The following is a 20604-nucleotide window of genomic DNA, read 5'->3' on the forward strand; positions in this document are numbered from 1 at the left end:
GAGACGTCTCACTTCTCACTACTTATTTCTCACTTCTCACTGTAAAAAGTTAGTAGTGCGCAGTGAGAAGTGAGACGTCTTACTACTCACTTCTCACTTCTCGCTTTTCATAGTGAGAAATGAGAAATGAGGAGTTGTGTTACTTCTCATTTCGCACTACTCACTTTTTACAGTGATAAGTGAGAAGTAATGAGTGAGAAATGAGACGTCTCACTTCTCACTCCTTATTTTTCATTTCTCACTGTGAAAAGTGAGTAGTTCGGAGTGAGAAGTAAGACGAATCCTCATGAGACGTCTCACTACTCATTTCTCACTTCTTACTGAAGAAAGTGAGTAGTGAGATGTCTCACTTCTCATTTCGCTTTTTTCACAGTGAGGAATGAGAAATGTGAATTGAGTTGTGAGACGTCTCACTACTCACTTCTCACTACTCATCTCTCACTTCTCACTGTGAAAAGTGAGTAGTGCGAAGTGAAAAGTTAGATGTTTCGCTTCTCGCTTTTGATAGTGAGAAGCATGAAATGAAGAGTGGGAGGTGAGAAGTCTCACTTCTTCACTTCCTCACAAGTCATTTATCACTTATCACTTCTCAGTGCGTAAAGTGTGAAGAGCTAAGGGGACCGTAGTGATGATATCTTCAATATGTTGAAAAATCACTCAAATAAAGAAAAAAAGGGAGAAGGGAGACGCCTATCTTCTCATTTTGCTCCTATTCGGCCAAATGACCTTCGATCATATAACCTATGCGTCGAAATGACCTTTCCGGACAAATAAAAAAATTCTAAAAGTATGTAGACGTATTAATTCACAAAGAATTTCGAAAAAGATTGCTTAGTTTCCAAACAATTTTCAGACCGAAATATTTTAGTACGAACTTCTAGGAGGACACCTGAGGATAGTTCCCACATTTTCACGCCAAAACCATTAAATCTTCGCCATGCTACCGAAGTTCACTGCTTCGATTGGTGAACAGAAAATTCGATGAATTGGTTCAAAGCAGTAACGCCTTTATGATTCAAAGCGAGATATGGGATCTTAAGGTTTTTATTCTTAAATTCTTGAAATGCACAAATTAAAATACTTTAATGAATTAAAATCAAAAAAATCAAAGTTCCTTAAATCACAATATCTTAAAAATCTAGAAATCTAAAAATCTAAAAATCTAAAAATCTAAAAATCCAAAAATCTAAAAATCTAAAATTCTAAAACCTAAAAATTTAAAAATCTAAAAATCTAAAAATCTAAAAATCTAAAAATCTAAAAATCTAAAAATTTAAAAATCTGAAAATCTAAAAATCCAAAATTCCAAAATAATAAAAATCTAAAATCTAAAAATCTAAAAATCTAAAAATCAAAAAATATAAAAATCTAAAAATTTAAAAATATAAAGATCCAAAAATCCAAAAATCTAAAAATCTAAAAATCTAAAAATCTAAAAATCTAAAAATCTAAAAATCTAAAAATCTAAAATCTAAAAATCTAAAAATCTAAAAATCTAAAAATCTAAAAATCTAAAAATCTAAAAATCTAAAAATCTAAAAATCTAAAAATCTAAAAATCTCAAAATCTCAAAATCTAAAAATCTAAAAATCTAAAAATTTAAAAATCTAAAAATCTAAAAATCTAAAAATCTAAAAATCTCAAAATCTCAAAATCTAAAAATCTAAAAATCTAAAAATCTAAAAATCTAAAAATCTAAAAATCTAAAAATTTAAAAATCTAAAAATCTAAAAATTTAAAAATCTAAAAATCTAAAAATCTAAAAATCTGAAAATCTAAAAATCTAAAAATCTAAAAATCTAAAAATCTAAAAATCTAAAAATTTAAAAATCTAAAAATTATTCCCAAGGTACGCGAAGTACCAATGAATGTTGCGAATTACCCGGCATTTGCCATGCCATCATAAAATAAAAAAATTAAAAAAATCTAAAAAAATCTGCAAATCTAACTTTTTTTTAAATCTCAAGATCTAAAGATTTGAAAAACTTATAATTTAAAAATTGAAAAAAACTATAAGTTCCTCCAGGAATACCTCAGGGAATTTCCCCAGGAATTCCTCCGTAAATTCTCCAGGGAATTCCTCTGAAAATTCCTTCATAAATTTCTACAAGAATTCCTCCGGAAATTCCTTCAGGAGTTCCTCAGAAAATACTTCCCAGAAATTTTACGGAAGTGCCCTAAGGAAATTTTCCAGAAATACTTCCAGGGATTTCTTCCAGAATTTTTTTCAGAAATTCTTTTATTGGTGGGGATTCTCATCGATTTGTTTTCGGCGAAAAATGACAAAACAAAACTTTGCCAGACTGTCCGGACGTTTCGGTCGATTTACTGGCCTTCGACCATCTTCTGCGGACAAATCTTCCAGTCACTTATTTTCTAACAGACAGCCATTACTACTAACTACTAGTAACTTCCTCCAGTAATTCTTCTGCAATTCCTCTATAAATAATCTCAAAAAGATTCCTCAGGATATCCTAAAAAAACGCTCGAGAATTTCTTCAGGAATTCCCCTGAGATTTTTCTTTCGAGTGTTTCTATAGGATTTGATTTCCCGACAATTGTTCCAGGAATTCTTTCGACATTTTCTCCTCAAAATGATGTTTTATAAATTTTCTTGGAAATTTCTGCAGAAAATTATTCCAGGAACCATTAATTCCCCCAAAATATCTGCAGAACATTTCGCAGGAAATTCTTCCAGAGGTCATCCTGAATCTCTTCCAATATTTCGCCCGAAGATTTTAGATTTTTTTTTCAGAAATGTTTCCAAATCAAACTCGCCGTCTTTGGATTGGCAATTAAATATCCTCGTTTACTAGTCATACTTGAGATAAAAACCTATTGTGCCCTCAATTGGAAACTAGAAAATGTGGTGTGACAAAAACATGTTAAATAAAAGTTTTTATAGCTAGAAGACAAACAGAAGAACATTTAAAATACGGACTCCAGTAAAGCTGCCACAGTATTGAAAAGCATAATTTGGAAAGTAGGTAATATATTCTTTTTTCGTTTCTGGGTTAGTCAACTGTATAATCACCATTTATGAATATGATTTTCCTTTGTAAATTCCAAGATCCATTCATGTGAAAACAAGCAAACAAATAGCAGAAAACGGAAAATGAACTTTCTTTTCATCAGCCAGCAACCAGCGCACCAGCCAGTCGACAGTGATGAGTAATATTCCCCGGAAATCCTCTCTGCTTTGTCGGTTTAGGTACTGGCGCTGCAATCATAGGGCAGGTAGGTACATCTAGTATGGAGTAGCACTTACCTCGACAGTGATGCCGAGCACGGGGAAAGCTTTCAGCGATGGGTTCTCCTTCGGTGTGTAGCGGAAAAATTCCCGCTTTCCTTTGTACCACTTGACGGAGTAGAGCACGGCACCTTCCATATCGTAGTGGCAGATCAAATTTGCATTATCACCTCGGCGAATGGCTGCCGGCACGCTGACGCGGACGTCCTTCAGGGTGATCACGAAATCTGGGAAAATGACGAGAATGGAGACATGCATGAGAAAAGCGATTGCATCGTTGGTTTATGTTGGACAGGGCGGGCGGGTGTTATGGCTGTTTGTGATAATTGATTTTTCGGTAAAGGAATCGGATCGTGGTGGATTTAATTGAATAGCTTTCAACCCGTAAAACGCGAATGGTATTCACTCGAATAAAATGCACCTAGTAAGACAATTAACCCGAATGTAGCGCCAAAAAATTCCAATAGTAATAGTTAGATTACGAGGGTGAACAGTGAAAAAATCGAATATATTATTTTCTTGAACTATTTCAGGCCGAAAGATACAGTTTGAACAATTAAGAATTATTCGGAAGTGTTCATCCTTTAACACATATCATCAATGTCCAAAGACTCGTAGCTTTGATTATCTTAGGGATTTAGGAGCCTTTAATTTAAAAAGTGAGTATAGTCTCTCGATTTTTCAGTTCACATAAAGTAAATTTGACATGTAGTCAAGGTAGAATGGATAATTAAAAGCAATGCAAAAATGCTTAAAAGATAAAAGTCGCGTTTTTCATTTTATGATAATTATGATAGTCTCCTCCATGAATCGAAGCGGATTTCACCTCCCTGACTTTGGATTCCGTTCATCCACCGCTCCAATCATAGAGAAGGCTGACAGCTGCGCCTGCAACGTCTGATCCACCTACCAGCGATCGGTCGTAACTCCATCCACCCGGGCTCCACCTACAACAAGATGACCGACCTCTGCCCTCGGAGAAACCCGCACTTTTTCCACCCCGGAGCAGTTGGTTACAATCTTCAGCAAACTTGCGGCTTGCCTACGAAGAATGAAAGTCTCGTTTTTTTCTAAGTTCGTTTATTTGGTAGGCTCAGGCGTGTATAACACTTTACGGAGCCACGTTTCTTTGTGATATGTACAATCGATATAAGCTTTTAAATTAGTTAGAGAGGGAAATGGGGCCCTCCTTAGCCGTGCGGTAAGACGCGCGGCTACAAAGCAATACCATGCTGAGGGTGGCTGGGTTCGATTCCCGGTGCCGGTCTAGGAAATTTTCGGATTGGAATTTGTCTCGACTTCCCTGGGCATAAAAGTATCATCGTGTTAGCCTCATGATATACGAATGCAAAAATGGTAAACTGGCTTAGAAACCTCGCAGTTAATAACTGTGGAAGTGCTTAATGAACACTAAGCTGCGAGACGGCTCTGTCCCAGTAGTGTAGAGATGTACTGCCAATAAGAAGAAGAAGAGAGGGAAATAAGCCAACGTCAAGGAATTTTAGCAGCTCATCCGGTAATTTGGCGTCGGGGACGATGTGGTGTGACGTCGTGCTCGAAGAATGGTTCGAATGGGAGCATCTTCCAGACGACCAGAGCTACGGTGCTCTACGGGACAGAAAGACAGAGACAAAACACAAAAAAATTGAAAAAAAAGAAAAAAAAAAAACAAAGGTATTAGACTTTTATGTCAGAGGAATAAAGAAAACTATGTATGGCTTGCATATATACCACATCACGGCCCCCCAAAACACCTTTTATCTACTGGAAGGGTTGTTTACCTCGGACCACTAGGGTATCCAATAATTGCTCTCTGGAGACGTCGTTTTCCGAGCAGAACCAAAAAAGTCTCGTTTAGACCAGATCTACACTCTGGTTCTTCTCGTCATTGAAAATGGCTTCTAGTGTGGGGCTGGTCGACTTGAAACCCTTGCTCCCAAAATAATCGAGCTAAACGGAATCTTCATTGAGAAGCAAATCGAGGTAGCTTTCATCTCCAAAACCCATCTGAAATTCGAGCTAAATTAAACAATCCCGGATTTTAGACTGATGGGGTTGAAAGCATAAACTTCAGAGGGATTGGAGTGGCCATAGCCTTACGAAGCATTTGGTTGGCCCCACGCAAACCAAAGCTGGAACATCGAAAGATCAATGCCAGACATCAAGAAAGGGGCAACTCTCGCCATCCTTACCTTTAACAGTCACACAGTCATCACCACCATGGACCACCAGCGTCAGCCAAATGTCATTTGCAGGCACTTTCAGCGTACTGGGCTCGTTATCAAATTCAATAGTGTTCAACACGGCTTTGTCCCCTGTCGAATGCAACTTGTTGCTAGAAAATCGGTTAAGAATTACAATATCAAAAGGGGGTAATGTTTTTCGGTTTTCGTATGCACACACACACATACACACGGACCGACAGACATTTGTTCAGTTCGACGAGTTGAGTCGATTGGTATATAACATCATGAGTCTCCGAGACTTCTATGAAAAGTTCGATTTTGGAGTGAAATTATAGCCTTTCGGTACAACTTTGTTGTACGAGACGCTGACGCTGATAAGGCCCCAGACGCTGATAACAGTCTGAATCTCAGGTTTTGTAAATCTTTCCTTGATTTTTATCATTGCCTCCGACTCAGATAATTTCCAAGACGATGTAAGCCAATGTCACCCCCATCCGGAAGTCTAGGACCCAAACAGCTATCATCCTATCAGCTTTCTCTCAGGGTTTTTAAGCTGTTTGAACAGATGATTCGCCGCCGGTTGATTGAGTCTGTAGAACGAAATATCTTACTAGAGGAACAGTTTGATTTCCGTCGCAGTTGACTAACAACTTTGTCTCCAAAACATCCGTCATGGATTTACTCGATGTCGAAAAGGCATTCGAGTATGTGTATAAACTATGGAACAATCTTCTCAACGACTTGGTGAGTGTTGAGTCTACAAAGATAGAGTGATCAGAGCGCTGATTGCATAACTTTAACGAGGTCTGGATGTGATGATACGCTGGAAGATCTATAACAACTCGGTGAAGACCCAGGTCATCATTTTCCGCCACTCAAAATCCCCAAAACATGTTTCACCTGAGAATTGTTTGAAAAACTCTCAATGGCACAACTGTGGGATAGGTCATTGAAGCCGATTACCTTAGGTTGACTTTAGTGTCCAGACAGTGAGCTTATTTTCAGGCCACAGGTTGAGGAACCAATGATGAAGTTTTACATTTTATTAAAAAAAACCGTCGGTCGTTATTGTCCCTTAGAAAAAAAAGCTTGCTATTTATAAGCCAATTATCCTCCCTGTGATCTTATACGGCATGCCAGTCTGGGATAGCTGTACTAATACCCACCACCTGAAATTGCAAAGGGTACAAAATTAGTTCCGGAGAATGATTTTTAGCTTAGTTCGAACATCAGGTCATATGGGATTTGTTTCCCAACTAGGTTACCAATTATTCAGTTTGTGGAGAAGCTGGGTAGGTTATCAAATCGTTAGATTCCGAACTAGTCAGAACTCTCTCGATAATAAAAATAACAATAATAACAAATTTCAAGAACCGTATAACCCTAATATTCTAAATGAAGTGTCCAAAGAGCTGAACTTTGATTACAAATTGATTGTAAACAAAAACGAGAGAAAATAAATAAGGATTTTCTGCTACTTCCACACAATATCAAGCAATTGGTGCTTTGATGTTGCATGAAGAAGAAGAAATATAAATAAGCTTATAGAAGAATAATCAAATAAGCCAAACTAATGTTTAGAATTTTCAGTAAAATTCATTTCAAATTTCTATCAAACCCACCGTTAGTTCCCCAAACCTAATCAAGCTTAGATAATCAACAGCCCGAATAGAACAGAAGGGCAAGAAACACCCTAAATCAGATTTCCCTTTCTCTGTAGAAGCTATATAGATTTTTGCTTCAGGATTGCTGCGTAGGTATGATGCAGGTTTAATTGAACGGAATTATTTGGAGTGACTCTCCAACCATCAGTCGTCGCACTTCCGCCTCCGATCAGCAGAAAGAGGACCTTTTTCCTCCCTTTTGTCGCCGAATTTTTTGACATGCTGGGCGACGGAATGGCTGGATGATTTTTATATCCATTCTATGATTTTTTTTCCGCTCTCGTTTGTTTGGATTTGACAGAAACCATTGATTGCTTTCATCTTTTTCGATGGTGACTGAGTGTGCTTGTGCCCCAACGGATGTACGCGTCAGATGCAATGAGCAGTGAGATGGCGGCATATCAGGATGAGAGATTAAAGCCTTCGGTAGGATTTGTTTAAATTTGATATCCACATTTTATACCTACTAGAGTTCTGAATGATTCCTGAGTAGTTCATTGTTGGAACTTTTTGGATGCATCAAAAATAATAGTGATCCTATCTTTCGTGATGGATATCGTACTAGATTTTTGTATTATTAACATAAAAACTAATGTAGGGAGAATCTGTTTGAAAATAGTCGGTTGGGTAGAATGCATCACCTTTTTTTTGAAAATAACCCAAAATTTGTCACAGAATCGAGTCAGTCAAAAAACATTTGTAAGCTATGACATAAAAAAATCATTTTTAGTAAAATTTTGATAAACTAGGCTAGGTGTACCAGTTGTGGCTATAGCACCAGTTGTCGCACTAGTGCTTTATATGCCAAATGAGTCATTTGGCCATTTGAAATGACCAATCAAATCACCGCAAACCAAATTCATATCGATAAAGCATATTCATATGACACGATAACACCTTTGATTTCCTCCAAAACAAGCAAAGTATAATTGTAAAAATTGATTTTGCTTAATTTTCAACTTCCTTTGCACCAGTTGTCGCACTAGTGGTCCCAGTTTGGCCAGTCCCATAAGAAAACAATGGGATTTGCCAAATAAGGAACCAAAATTAAGAATAGTGCCACAACTGGTGCATGCGTTCCTATTATGAATTAATCAATTTTGAGGATAATAAAAAAATTATTGTGGTTTTCACAGCTGTTCTAAGGAGCAGGAAGTAAAACCTTTCGCTTGCATGAGCATGAGCATGAGCATGATTGACCGCCCACGGTTGCTACTCCGTTATTGCCAGGTCAGCTGTAATTACACAGAGAACCAACAGATCAAGTTTGGGACTAACATCATCTTCAATGTGTAAGAACTGGTGACCCAAAAATAAGCAATACCAGCGCCGGCCGTGTCCGAATGCAGGTCAATTAAGGAATGGGTAGGAAAATGTTGACATGATACTCGCTTTGGTAGAAGCCGACGAGTCATCTGCACTTCCACGAGAAATCACTGGGATGTTGGATATATGGGGTAGGTATTGTGGCAGCGTTCGTTTTGGTAAACGGTATGCCGTGTATAGCGTGTAGTTTGATCAATACAAAACATAGTCGAACGAACACTAATTATTTTAATTACCGACCGCACTAAGCAGAACAAAATTGTCGATGACCAGCCGATCTCTCTGCTAACCGCACAAAGCAGAACAACATTTTCGATCACCGACCGATCGTTCTTCTTACTGACGCGAACTGAGGGTCTGTCTCAATTGGATAATTAAACTGAAATTAAACTTAAAAGTGACATTTCAATAATTATCGAATAACCCTGCTCGCAGAGCAAGATTACTTTTGACAGATATCGAATCATTTTCTATCGATGTCCTATTGGAATTGCTGGGTAGCACCAGCCATTCTTCTAACGGGGTGATTTTTTAATTTTCGAACTGTCACTTTTAAGTTTAATTCTCCAAATGAGACAGACCCTGAATCTTCACTTTCTAATTAATCTACTCTCCTGCACAAAGCAGAACAACATTTCGATGATCGGGTGATCGTTCTGCTAACCGCACAAAGCAGAACAAATTATGTGATGACCGGCCGATCGTTCTGCCTACTAAATAAATCACGACTGTACGTAAACTTTGAATGCTGTACACTTGTCTTTCATGCAACAAACAAACATTATCTACTTTTTTCACTCAATTCCGACAGAAAATTTGATACTCCTAAATAAACGTTTCTGATGCATGTTTTCAAGTACAGTGTTGGATTACCGGACCCTTCCCAACATAGAAAATTGGATTTTACACTGCCGAACTGTTGTACAAAGGCCACCGTAATGTGTTCGGGGATAGGGTCATAATTGTTGAGTTTGTTTGTGATGCACTTGCGTTTATTTGTCCATTTCACATAAATACAATGTCCACATTTAGTTAAACGCACATTTATTCACATTTAACACTTAATACATAATTTATTACACTTATTTACATAGTTACACAAAACATAAAATCATTGTAGAGCTCTTTGACCTATTCTAGCTGCTAACCGAGAGCCTACTGGTCAGACCTTCTCGATAAATCTCATGTAGTCCTATTATGGGATTAATCCATCTTCGGCTTATCGTGAAGCTTCGTATTACCCTCTAAAATACGGAGTATGTAATTACAGAGAGCGATCCTTCTATCTACCTTCTCTTATAACCAATGCCGTAGCCAGAGTGGGTGGGTTACTCTCGAACATACAGCATTACGATTAATTAAATCTATTCACATATTGACCACACAAGCACATCAAAAGCTTCTGATTCTCGCTAACAATCTGCATATCTAATAAAAACGCACTTTGATCTATTTTCTTTTCAACCTAATAGGTATTAACATTTCTACCACTCTTCAATGAATCAGCTTTGTTCAAGGCTTGAATGTATTTTCTACTAACAAAATGGAAAGCGAGGAAGATAGTTGACAAAAGAGATATATTTGAAATTGGCATTGAGAAGGAAGATTTAAAGATAGTCAAAATAGAAGGCAAGCAAAGGCCAGAATGAATATATATTGTGAAATGTACCTTCGTAAATCGGATTTGTCTTGCTCCGATCCACATTCAATAATCTACTACATTCCGGCACTATATTTTTCGCGAATCGGGAAATATATCAGTCAATAACACAATGCACAATTATTCAATGAATGTACAATAATTAAAAATGACATATTAAAAAGAAAATGCAAATTAGATGATAAAATTTTAATTTGAGAGGACGATTTTTTTTTCTTTTCCGCCATTACATATTTGTCTTACCTGCAATCGTTATCTAAATTATTCCCGGCAAAAATTATGGATATCATGAAATATTATGAACATGATATAAGAAACAAAATGTATAAACGAATAGAAAGAACATAAAAGAAAATAGTAAAATAATTTTTAAACGAATATAAATGAAAATAAAGAAAAAAAAAATAAACCATAAAAAAAATTGTTACATTCAGACTTGAAGAGTAAAAGCACTGAGGATAACTTTACAACCGAGACTGAAACACGCATCCGTTAAATTGCAATCGATGCTTGGTGCAGCAACTTGTCTTCAAAAGATAAGTGAAGACATTATATTGAAAAAATAGTAATATAACTGTCTATTGAACCATGCGATATGTTTTGGTTCGGTGTCCTAATTAAAAAACCTCATAAACAACCTCATAGATTATTTCTAAGCATAAGTCAAATCATAGCATTAATTGACATATACATATAGGGTAAGACACCCAGAAATCACCCTCCCCCCAGCTTTCGCCCACCCATCTCAAAATCCCCATCTCTCGCAAACTAGTTGTTGAAAACAGCTACAGTTAAAGTTTTTCCATACAAGCATCCATCAATTATGAAAAAACCTGAACCTCACCTGTCTTGTCTTAGCACATGCACAGCCAGTATTGAAAAGCATCCTGGAAATGTCGGTTGTATTTCCGAGCATTTTCTTGTCTGCATTAATATTTGCAGCATATAATAAATATGACACAAGTATTAAAACGGCCAGGCCCACCGTGCAGGCTCGAATTTGGGAGATAATCCATAACTCCCCGGCAATCAGATTATCTAGTAATAAATAACATGATCAACGAAGAGTTTTGAATCTACGAAAGGAAGAAACGGGGACAGCCGTACCAACCGTTTCACATTCAGAGGGAAAGATGATTGACAAATCGTTGGGAGTGACTTTGCTAAGAAGATTATTGTACACTCCTTGGGTCCTCGACGTCTTGGGATGGGACACAGTTTTTAGTCTAGTGCCCTGGCTTACACACTGATGGGCAAAAGTATTCGCATAAATTCAGATAGATTACTATGAAAACATGACAAATACTTATGTACATCAATGTACACATAGGTCTAGATTTAAGCACCATTACTCGCTCTCTGGAACGAGAAAACAAGAAAAAAGAAAAAGAAACAAAAGCGATGAAAATCAAGCAAAAACTCATAAGACGATAAAATTATACCAAATTTTTACTTACAATCTCCATGTTTTCCATGCTTTTCTGTGGAATCGTTCTTTTTTAATTACTCCCGTCAAAACACAATTTATTAAAATCGCTTACCACAAGTTTTCGCGAAAAGTGAGTGAGGAGTAAAAATGAAGAAACGAAAATTGATGATTTTTGGATATCCTGACATTTTGTCATAAACAATATACGAAAATTTGATCATCAAAATAGTTTAGATATGTTGATATTGACAGAAAGATAAAGTCAAATACTTATTCCCAATCATCTCTTATATTCATACTATTAAAAACAGGGATATCCAATGCATAAAATTCCATGCGATAGACTCAATAATGGTTTGCCACAGGCGCTCCGTTTATATTTGAATTTCTTAACTGGAAAAGAACATTCTGATTTTTTGTTCCGGTTTCAGATGTTTAGTGTTTAATGGTATAATAGATATAATGCATAATTTAATATAAGTAATATATTAAATGTGCTGTAAAACAAATGAGTATAATGAATCAAATAAATAAAATGGTAACGAATCAAATCAAATACCTGAGACATATTGAAAGTATTATTATGAATGTAAATGTAATGAATATAACAAATAGAAAAAAATCATGTACCATATAGAATATAATGAATATAATATGAATGTGATTGTTCATAATTCATTCTCCGTTGGTAAACCACCAGAAATTACACTGCATCACACAATAGTGATGTTTTTAGTATTCGATTTCGATGAGCAACTTCTGGTGATCTCATAAGCAAAATAGTACATGTATCAGTCTCATCTGAATGCAATGAAAAATGAAACAACATTTAATGTTCTCCAGTTGATGCTTGTGATTACGTGTTTCAAAGTGTTACTAAAAAATCCTCGAAATTGATAACTAAAATAAAAATCCACTGCAATTCTTTCTACGTCATCATGACTTTACACAATCATTGTCTATATTTTTTAAATGGCTTCAGAGAGATTAAGATTTCCCTAGAGTGAACGGATTATTGCAATGGAACTTTTACGTATTGTTTTCAAGGTTATAAAAGCGGAATAGAAGACACAATTGGATACGACTCACCAAATACAGCTTCCTTCGGTGGATGGCCCGTATATTAGCAGCTACATTGATTGCTTCAAATGGCAGAGCTCACAAAGTTCCACAGATGAAATTTCAAAAACTTCCTTCTTTTGTCGGTGGTCCGAAAAATGCGTTGGGATCAAAATCAGAAGTCAGTCAATGATGTGCCCAAACTGTTACATTTCGCTCAGCATCAGTCCTGCACTCTGCTTCATGTTCAGCCATCCAGGACCAACCCTCCTCATATAGGAACACTACGTTTCACCCCATCAGCGTTTCAAAGAATGATGGTTCTTGTAATGCTTCATGAACACACACAAACTAAAGTTAACTTTGAAAATTAAACATTTTGAATATTATAATTTATTTTTTTCATTTTGACCAAAGAGTGAAAACTTTCGACTAGCGACAAATGTTAAATATAATAATAAATTTAGCAACTAAGAATGATGGCGTTGACTAAAAACGGAACACACAGGTTTAACAAAATTGGGTAAAAAAGTGTGTTTTTTCAATAAGTATTCAACAATTGGGATTATCCCTGTGCAACGTAACGCTCAGAAAGGAACCGGATTTGGTGAATTGCTAAACATAATATTTCCAGACGCTCAACTACATTTTTTAAGTGGACGAAGGGTTGGAATTGGCAATTTCCATACATTATTTCACAATATTTATCGCATCAATCCTGTATATTATCATCCAGCACCGTTTCCTCTACTCTTCATTTCTTCATAAAGCTACTCCTTTCCAGCCTCCGGAGAGAAGAGTATTGGAGCAAGGGACACGGTAGTTGGTGATGTTCCGCCCGGACGTTATCATGCTATTTCGTAGCATGCTATTTATCATAGCATTACCCATTTCGATTAGAAGGTGTTTGATAACCTCTTTTCCTATTAAAACCCGCTGCACATTTTCTTTTTTTTTTTCAAACCACTATTCCGAAGTGATTTTTTCCAAATAGACGTAATTATTTTTCATCATTTTTCAAGAACTTGTGCGAAAGTATGAATGCGATGTGCTATTTCAACAAGAATATTGATGCTTTTAATAAATTTTCAAATTTCAATAGGCACCAAGCCCTCTACTTCGCCAAAATATCTCGATATTCAAAATACATTTTCAATGGCAGGTTTCAACGATTATGATTACGCCTTCGTATTAAATTAATCGATGATTTTGATGCTGGCATCAGAAACATGGCCGCTTCGCATAGACCCCTGCGCACAACACAGCAGGAAAAATTTTCGCGTCCACTTTTTAGCGGACCTACTTCGACCCTCATAAAAAAAAAGAAAAAAAAAAAAAAAAGAAAAAAAAATCCCTGACAATAATAGAACAAGAAAAAACCTGAACATCACCTGTATCCAACAACTGGTCTTCGAGCAACGAAGGTTCCAAAATAGGCGGGCGAAAACTGGGGGGAGGGCGACCTCTGGGTGTCCTACCCTAATAAAAATTATGTTTTAAATTTTATTTTAATTAGCCGTCATGCATCTAACTATGGTGATGATAAGCCGGAAGAACACATTCACAACGCTACCGAAAAATAAATTATATCCGAACAGCGTATTCATTTCACGTTTTGTGTTCTTTGGTTCTACGTAAATAAATACTGCTCCTGCCATAAAAACTGGTGCTCACTAAAGACACTATATACAAAGACGGGAAGTCTGATCCCTGAACAAATAAATCACCAGGCAACTCTGCGTGCGCAACACTGCTGATGTTGGATATACTTTCCATATTGGTCTATACGAATTTCATAATTCAAAAATATTTTATTTGTATCGTGTTCAACCACCCAATAAAAAGCCACAATTCACTATAAACATGTTTAATTGATTTTCAACCACATACGAACAAATTTTTACCTAAATCCATCGAAAAATATTCAAATAATAATATAAACATATTTATTCGTGCTGGTTCAAATGAACCCTTGCCAAATGTTGTGCGCGATATTTTGGAATGACAGGTCTCTTGCTCGATTGGAATGACACTGACAGTAAATTTGGAATTCCAATTGGAACATTTCCCGTCTTTGTTTATAGTATCTTTAGTGCTCACCAGTTCTGCATCTGACTTCATCTCGTCCTGGGAAGCATAGACTTGAAATTTTCCCTCCAAGTAGCTATTTGAAAATGACATCTTCGTGTACGAGGAAGGCAAATAATTGTCCACTAACGCAATCTTCAATCTTCCGGTTTTCTCGTAAAGGTTGCCGGAATGAAGTGCGTTGGATGATCGGATGTCGGACGCTTGGCTGACATTCAGTTCTTCGTTTTTCATTAACTGTACAGACGCACGGAGACATTGCATTTCATTCTTTTCTCCCTCTAGCCAGTCATTTGTTCACGAGTGGTTTTTCTTGAAGTTGACTTGACTATTACCAAATAATAATAACAAGAATTTCAAGAAATTCTGAAGTCTTTAAAAGTTTTTTGACGTGCGCAAAACTTTAGCATCCGCTCTTGAACACGGCTTCCTGCGATCCTCCAGGAAGTAAAACCTTTCACTTGACATATAAAGTCCACCCACATGCCTTTTACTTATTTAAAAAAAAATAGTTGTTCTTATGTATGGCGACAATTGGTACACCGACCCTATATGCTTTTTTAATGCAATTATGGGGTTTGCTTCTTCAATGCTTTTTCTTTAGATACAAGAAAAATCCTCTTTATTGACATCAGTCGGGGAAATTGACCAACGTGAAGAATAGGACATGAAAATTATTTGGCTATGGGCTCAAAAGCTATGGCCAAAATATTTTTTTTATAATGCATGAGAAAGGCAACATTACCGACGGGGTTTTCGCTTTCACCTCGACAAAATTTTGGAATTTGACGAACGTATTTTTCTGAACACATCGTAGGTATTTATAAATCTTGTAAATTTAAATTTATGTGTAACTTTTATCTAAATGCATATAAAAAACTCATGCGTTTTTAAAATGTTAATATCTCAAAAAGTTAGATCGATATTTTTTCGATTTTACCGTACACCTAAAAGTAGCGTAACGAAGCGTTACGAGAAACAAACTATTACCGTTAGGTGAATTATTCAGGGTTTTTCAAAGGGGTGAGGCACAATTAATTGCAAAATTATAAAAACGTAGATTTTTTAAATTGAAATTGTTAACGACTGAAATTCTCATGGAAAAAATCAAATTTTCATAAATTTACAAGCGCAACGAGGTTCTATAACACATTTTTCTTGAAAGATGTAGAACTAAAATAATATAATGCGGGCGCCCATACTTAACTTCCCACCTTCCCACCTTTACCATCAGACTTCAGAAAAGACATTTAAGCAACGCCCAGTGATGAGTTTATCGCTTTATGACATTTGTATTCCTTAGTTGGCTGGGGCCCTCCTTAGTCGTGCGGTAAGACGCGGGGCTACAAAGCAAGACCATGCTGAGGGTGGTTGGGTTCGATTCCCGGTGCAGGTCTAGGCAATTTTCGGATTGGAAATTGTCTCGACTTCCCTGGGCATAAAAGTATCATCGTGTTTGCCTCATGATATACGAATGCAAAAATGGTAACTTGGCTTAGAAACCTCGCAGTTAATAACTGTGGAAGTGCTTAATGAACAAGGCGGCTCTGTCCCAGTGTGGGGATGTAATGAAGGGATGTAATAAGAAGAAGAATAAGTTGGCTGGGAATCAAATCCACATCCCGATGTTCGCAAATTCGTCTGGACGACTGATACCGTCAACCGCATGACCACGGAACTAATGAACAACATTTAAACGTGATAAAAGAGTCCTATTGCCTATTTCAGCCTGACGTTAGGATGAGCGGCCAGACCATTACTGAAGGTAGCTGAGTTCGATTCCTGGCTCGATCTAGGATTTTTTTTGTGTTAAAGGCAACTTTCCTGGGAATAAGAGTATCATTGGGCTTGCTGTGATCATTTAGCTATCTAGTAAATTGCTTAATGAACCGACCTTAATGTGGCCGACGGGGAAGTAAAACGCGAACAAATTTATTGGTTTTGTTGTTGCTGTTAAGTTACGGACGAAACTCTAATTTAGTTGTTTGTTTTGCGTTGATCTAACCATCTACTTACAGTGACACTTAGCTCTCGTATACCTGTCAGGTCGAGAGCAGGGTTTGCAGAAAACGCTCTCAATAGATAACTAACAACGATAAAAGAAAGGCAAAAACTGTTCCGATTCATAACAAACCATGATAACAAATTTATCAAACTTGTATACAAGTGCGAGAAAACAGATTCGGATAAGCAGCCACCAAACAGAAGTGATGATTTTCGCTCATTTTGTGTTGCGGTCGCACAGCTGAGTTTTTTTTTTCGAGCAAGGGTAAACAAAAATCTGCAAACAGACACTTGAGGAGGTTAACTCAGGTAGTGTGGGGATGGGATCCTCACCTCACCTCACCACCCGTCGATCGCAAGTAAGTATCTGTTTCCTATCGATTTGTGCTATCGGTCTGTATCATAAACTCGCATAGGAAACGAGCACCCCGACAACAAACACCGCGCGTGAACCGCAATGACACCTCTATATCTAAATACGGAGGTACCGCAGCCCACCAGCGATGTTTTTGTTGTCGGGGTGAGTATGGTGTTCACTGCATCACAGTTCAGGACGCCATCAGCGCTGTAATTTCGACGCTGTGTTCACCGCATTCCATATAACCTGCTCCCGACACATCCTCTCAACGAGGTTGTCCGGGGTTGTATCCCTGCCGCTGACAAGCAGCATGGCATTGCGTTCAACATGGAATCGCGGGCAAGCAAACATCACATACTCTGCCGATTCTACCTCACCTACACATTCCGGGCACTCCGCAGAATCTGCGAACCCGAACCTAAAGCTGTCATGTTCAGACAACAGCTGTGATAGGTGGAAGTTGGCCTGACCATGCTTCCTACTAATTCCATTCCATACCTCCGGAATCAGTCTGTGGGTCCAACGACCTTTGACTGCAGTGTTCTTTGCCCTTTGAGGAACGAAGCTGCTCTCTTGACACGTCGCACTTGTACCGAGTCCCTGTCGTTGAAGCACTCCACATCTTCCTCTAGAAGTATGTCTATCGGCATCATCCCAGCAATGACGCACGCACTGATTAATTTCTTAACATTGTAACCGGCCTCTAGTGCTTTGGACCATGCTGGTACGCCGTGCACTGTGCAGCGCCGCGGCGCGCCGATCCGTTTGATATCATTCGCGATAAAGATTTTATCGCCAATGAAGTCCTTTGGCATGCATAATCGACGTGGCTCGTAAAATTGAGCTTACCGTCGATCATCACGCCCAGATGCTTCAATGACCTCACGGAGTTAACTGTGCAGGACCCTAAGTTTATCCTTGATTGCTGCACCCCATTGTGGTTATGCACCACACAACCTCAGTCTTGTGATGTGCTAATGCTAACCTCTTTGAGTTGAGGCATTCTTTGACTCTGCTAATCACGTACGTTCTTTATCAAGACAGCTTGCGAAAAAAGTCTCTCGCGGTATGCTACATATCGTATATGTATACAGTGATGATAAGTTTTAATTCTCTTTTGGATTCAATCCGTGGTCGAGAACTGAGTGTTATCATTGGAGATGATCAAGCACCTCCACTCCATTCATTTCCACATCAGGCATCCCACAAGGCAGCCATTTGGGACCTTTGATTTTTCTCCTGTAGAATTGTATTTATTTTCTCAATAGAAGATTGTATTTTGCTTCAGCGACAGCTACTAGTTTTTGATGAATGGTATAAATTAAACCGTCAACCCGAAAAATGCTCGATGATCTTTTTCTCACGGAAGAAAGATTCCATCCAATTCAGCTACCGACTACAGGATACTTTAATCGAACGCATAAGCGAAGTGAACGACCTAGGAGTGATTTTGGACTCTCAACTAACGTTTAAACAACATATCTCACGGTGTGCATGTGACCGGTATTAACGAAAAAATGTCCATCTATTCTGAACTCGCCTTTTGAAAGATATAGTATCCAGGCGTCTGCAGTGAAAATTTCAAAAATAGTTCATCTAGGGAATCGAAAGTTATAGCAGTTACAAATTTAATGATTTTTGCGTTCGATATTTCACTAATATGTAACCATATATACCGTGAATTTCCTCCTGATTACATCCAAATAATTTATCATCAAATATGCAATTTGCAACCTCAATCAACTATAACCTAGTAACCAGCATTTAAGCAACAATGTGCATCATTTGTTGTCAGTTATTCAAGCATCATCCAGTTCGATTCAAACAGTGGTACGAAAACGAGTTGCATTTGGAAAAAAATGGGAAAGGCTAGATCACACGAGGAAAACCGCCTTTTCCGAGAACGGTAGACGGAAAACCCAACAAACAACGACAAGCTACAAATAAGCATCTAAGTTGAATTATTGTTTATTTGTAATCTTCATAGCTGAATAAAATGGATGCTGAATAATTCGCTAGACAGATTTCATCTCAGCATTTAATCCAACTAATATTCGACTTGGCCTATTTATTTGTTTACCACCTTTATTTGAGGTCGAACTAACGTTTTAGTTTTATCACATTTCAGCACATTGGGGAAGTTTATCAATGTGCTGAACTAATGATTTTTAAAATTCTCTGTTCGACTATGATGTAGTTCTCTAAAAGGGTGGTCGAATTAAGTTTGAATAGTAGATTGATAAGCAAGAATTAGACATTCTTCTTAACCGTTGTCCTTCTTAACCATTGGATTTTACCTTTGCCGGATTTATCGCACAGTGGAAGAAAACATTATAATAGTTTATGCTTTTTCCGTTTGAAAGAAAATCGCGTAGGCTTGAATTGATGATATTTGGATAAAATAATAATTCATTTTCAAGACATTGTTGGATTCATTGTCAAGAACACTCAGGCTTTTTATATTCGTGGGGCAATACACAATTGTTTCGTGACACATAACTAATTCCTGATCTAGGTATAAAGCTGTTGGAGACTACAACGAACAAAATTGCTGGAGCAATGGAGAAAATTCATGCAGTTGTTGTAAAGTTGTGCGGAAATGAACAAAAACAAACTCATGAAAATCGACCATATTGCATGTCTGTTACAGATTTCCTGTGTACTAGTTGTTTTTCTATATGTAAATAAATGTCGATATGTGTAGTTATTTTCTCGCTGCATGTGTGGTATTGATGGCACAATCATATCACAACCGGTTATTCAGAAATTCTGAGTAAGGTCGAACATAAAATCATTAAATTTTCATAAACCCCATCATTGCAGACGAATTTTATTTTATCGTTTTGACATTATTTTCTTATAGTTTTTCCCAGTGTTGAATGGCTGGCTGAACTGGCTGAACAATGGTTGAAATAAAAATCTTGTACAGTTATTAACAAACTGTAGTTTGACAGATTGACTTGTTGATTAAGAGTCCAATTATGATTCATATTCAGCCATACGGTTATTTATGTTTTGCATTGAGTAAGCCATAACTTACAAATCAAGGATGGCGCGGATGGCAACGTTACCGGCGGATGATCAAATGTCAGCAGTTCGAGACCCGATTTAGGAAAATTTTAAAATGATTATATGGAAATAGCAATTGATTCAAAATACGTTCAATGGAGATCTTGATGATGTTACTCTCAATGCGTTATTATTGAGCATGAGCATGAGCATGAGCATTATGACCGCACAATTCGTAGTTGCTACTCCGTGATTGACTAGAACTTGCGAAATTGTACAGAGAACACAATAAATGGGGCTTGGGACTAGCTACCCATTCTCAATGTACACGTTTCGGGAGCTCAAATATCTAAAGTAAATAACGGCGCCGGCCACGTCCTTACGGTCATATAGGAAGGGGAGGATTGTTAGTCCGACTCTCGTTGCTACTAGAGACCGAGAACACCTCTGCATCTCCACGATTGTCTTGGGATAGGATATCGTTTTAGTAACAAAGGATAATTTATCTGGATTCACTTCGGTAAGTGATGCGATCTATGGGATGGGAAATAACACTCTCGCTGTTTGAAAC

The 20604-nt window shown here is 37.4% G+C and overlaps 1 pseudogene; it reads right to left on the bottom strand.

Moving 5' to 3' along the window:
* Nucleotides 1–20604, bottom strand: part of LOC134216816 (uncharacterized) — an 85106-nt pseudogene that overhangs the window by 32513 nt on the left and 31989 nt on the right.

The sequence above is a fragment of the Armigeres subalbatus genome, chromosome 2 (assembly GCF_024139115.2).
Source record: "Armigeres subalbatus isolate Guangzhou_Male chromosome 2, GZ_Asu_2, whole genome shotgun sequence".
Classification (NCBI taxonomy): domain Eukaryota; kingdom Metazoa; phylum Arthropoda; class Insecta; order Diptera; family Culicidae; genus Armigeres; species Armigeres subalbatus.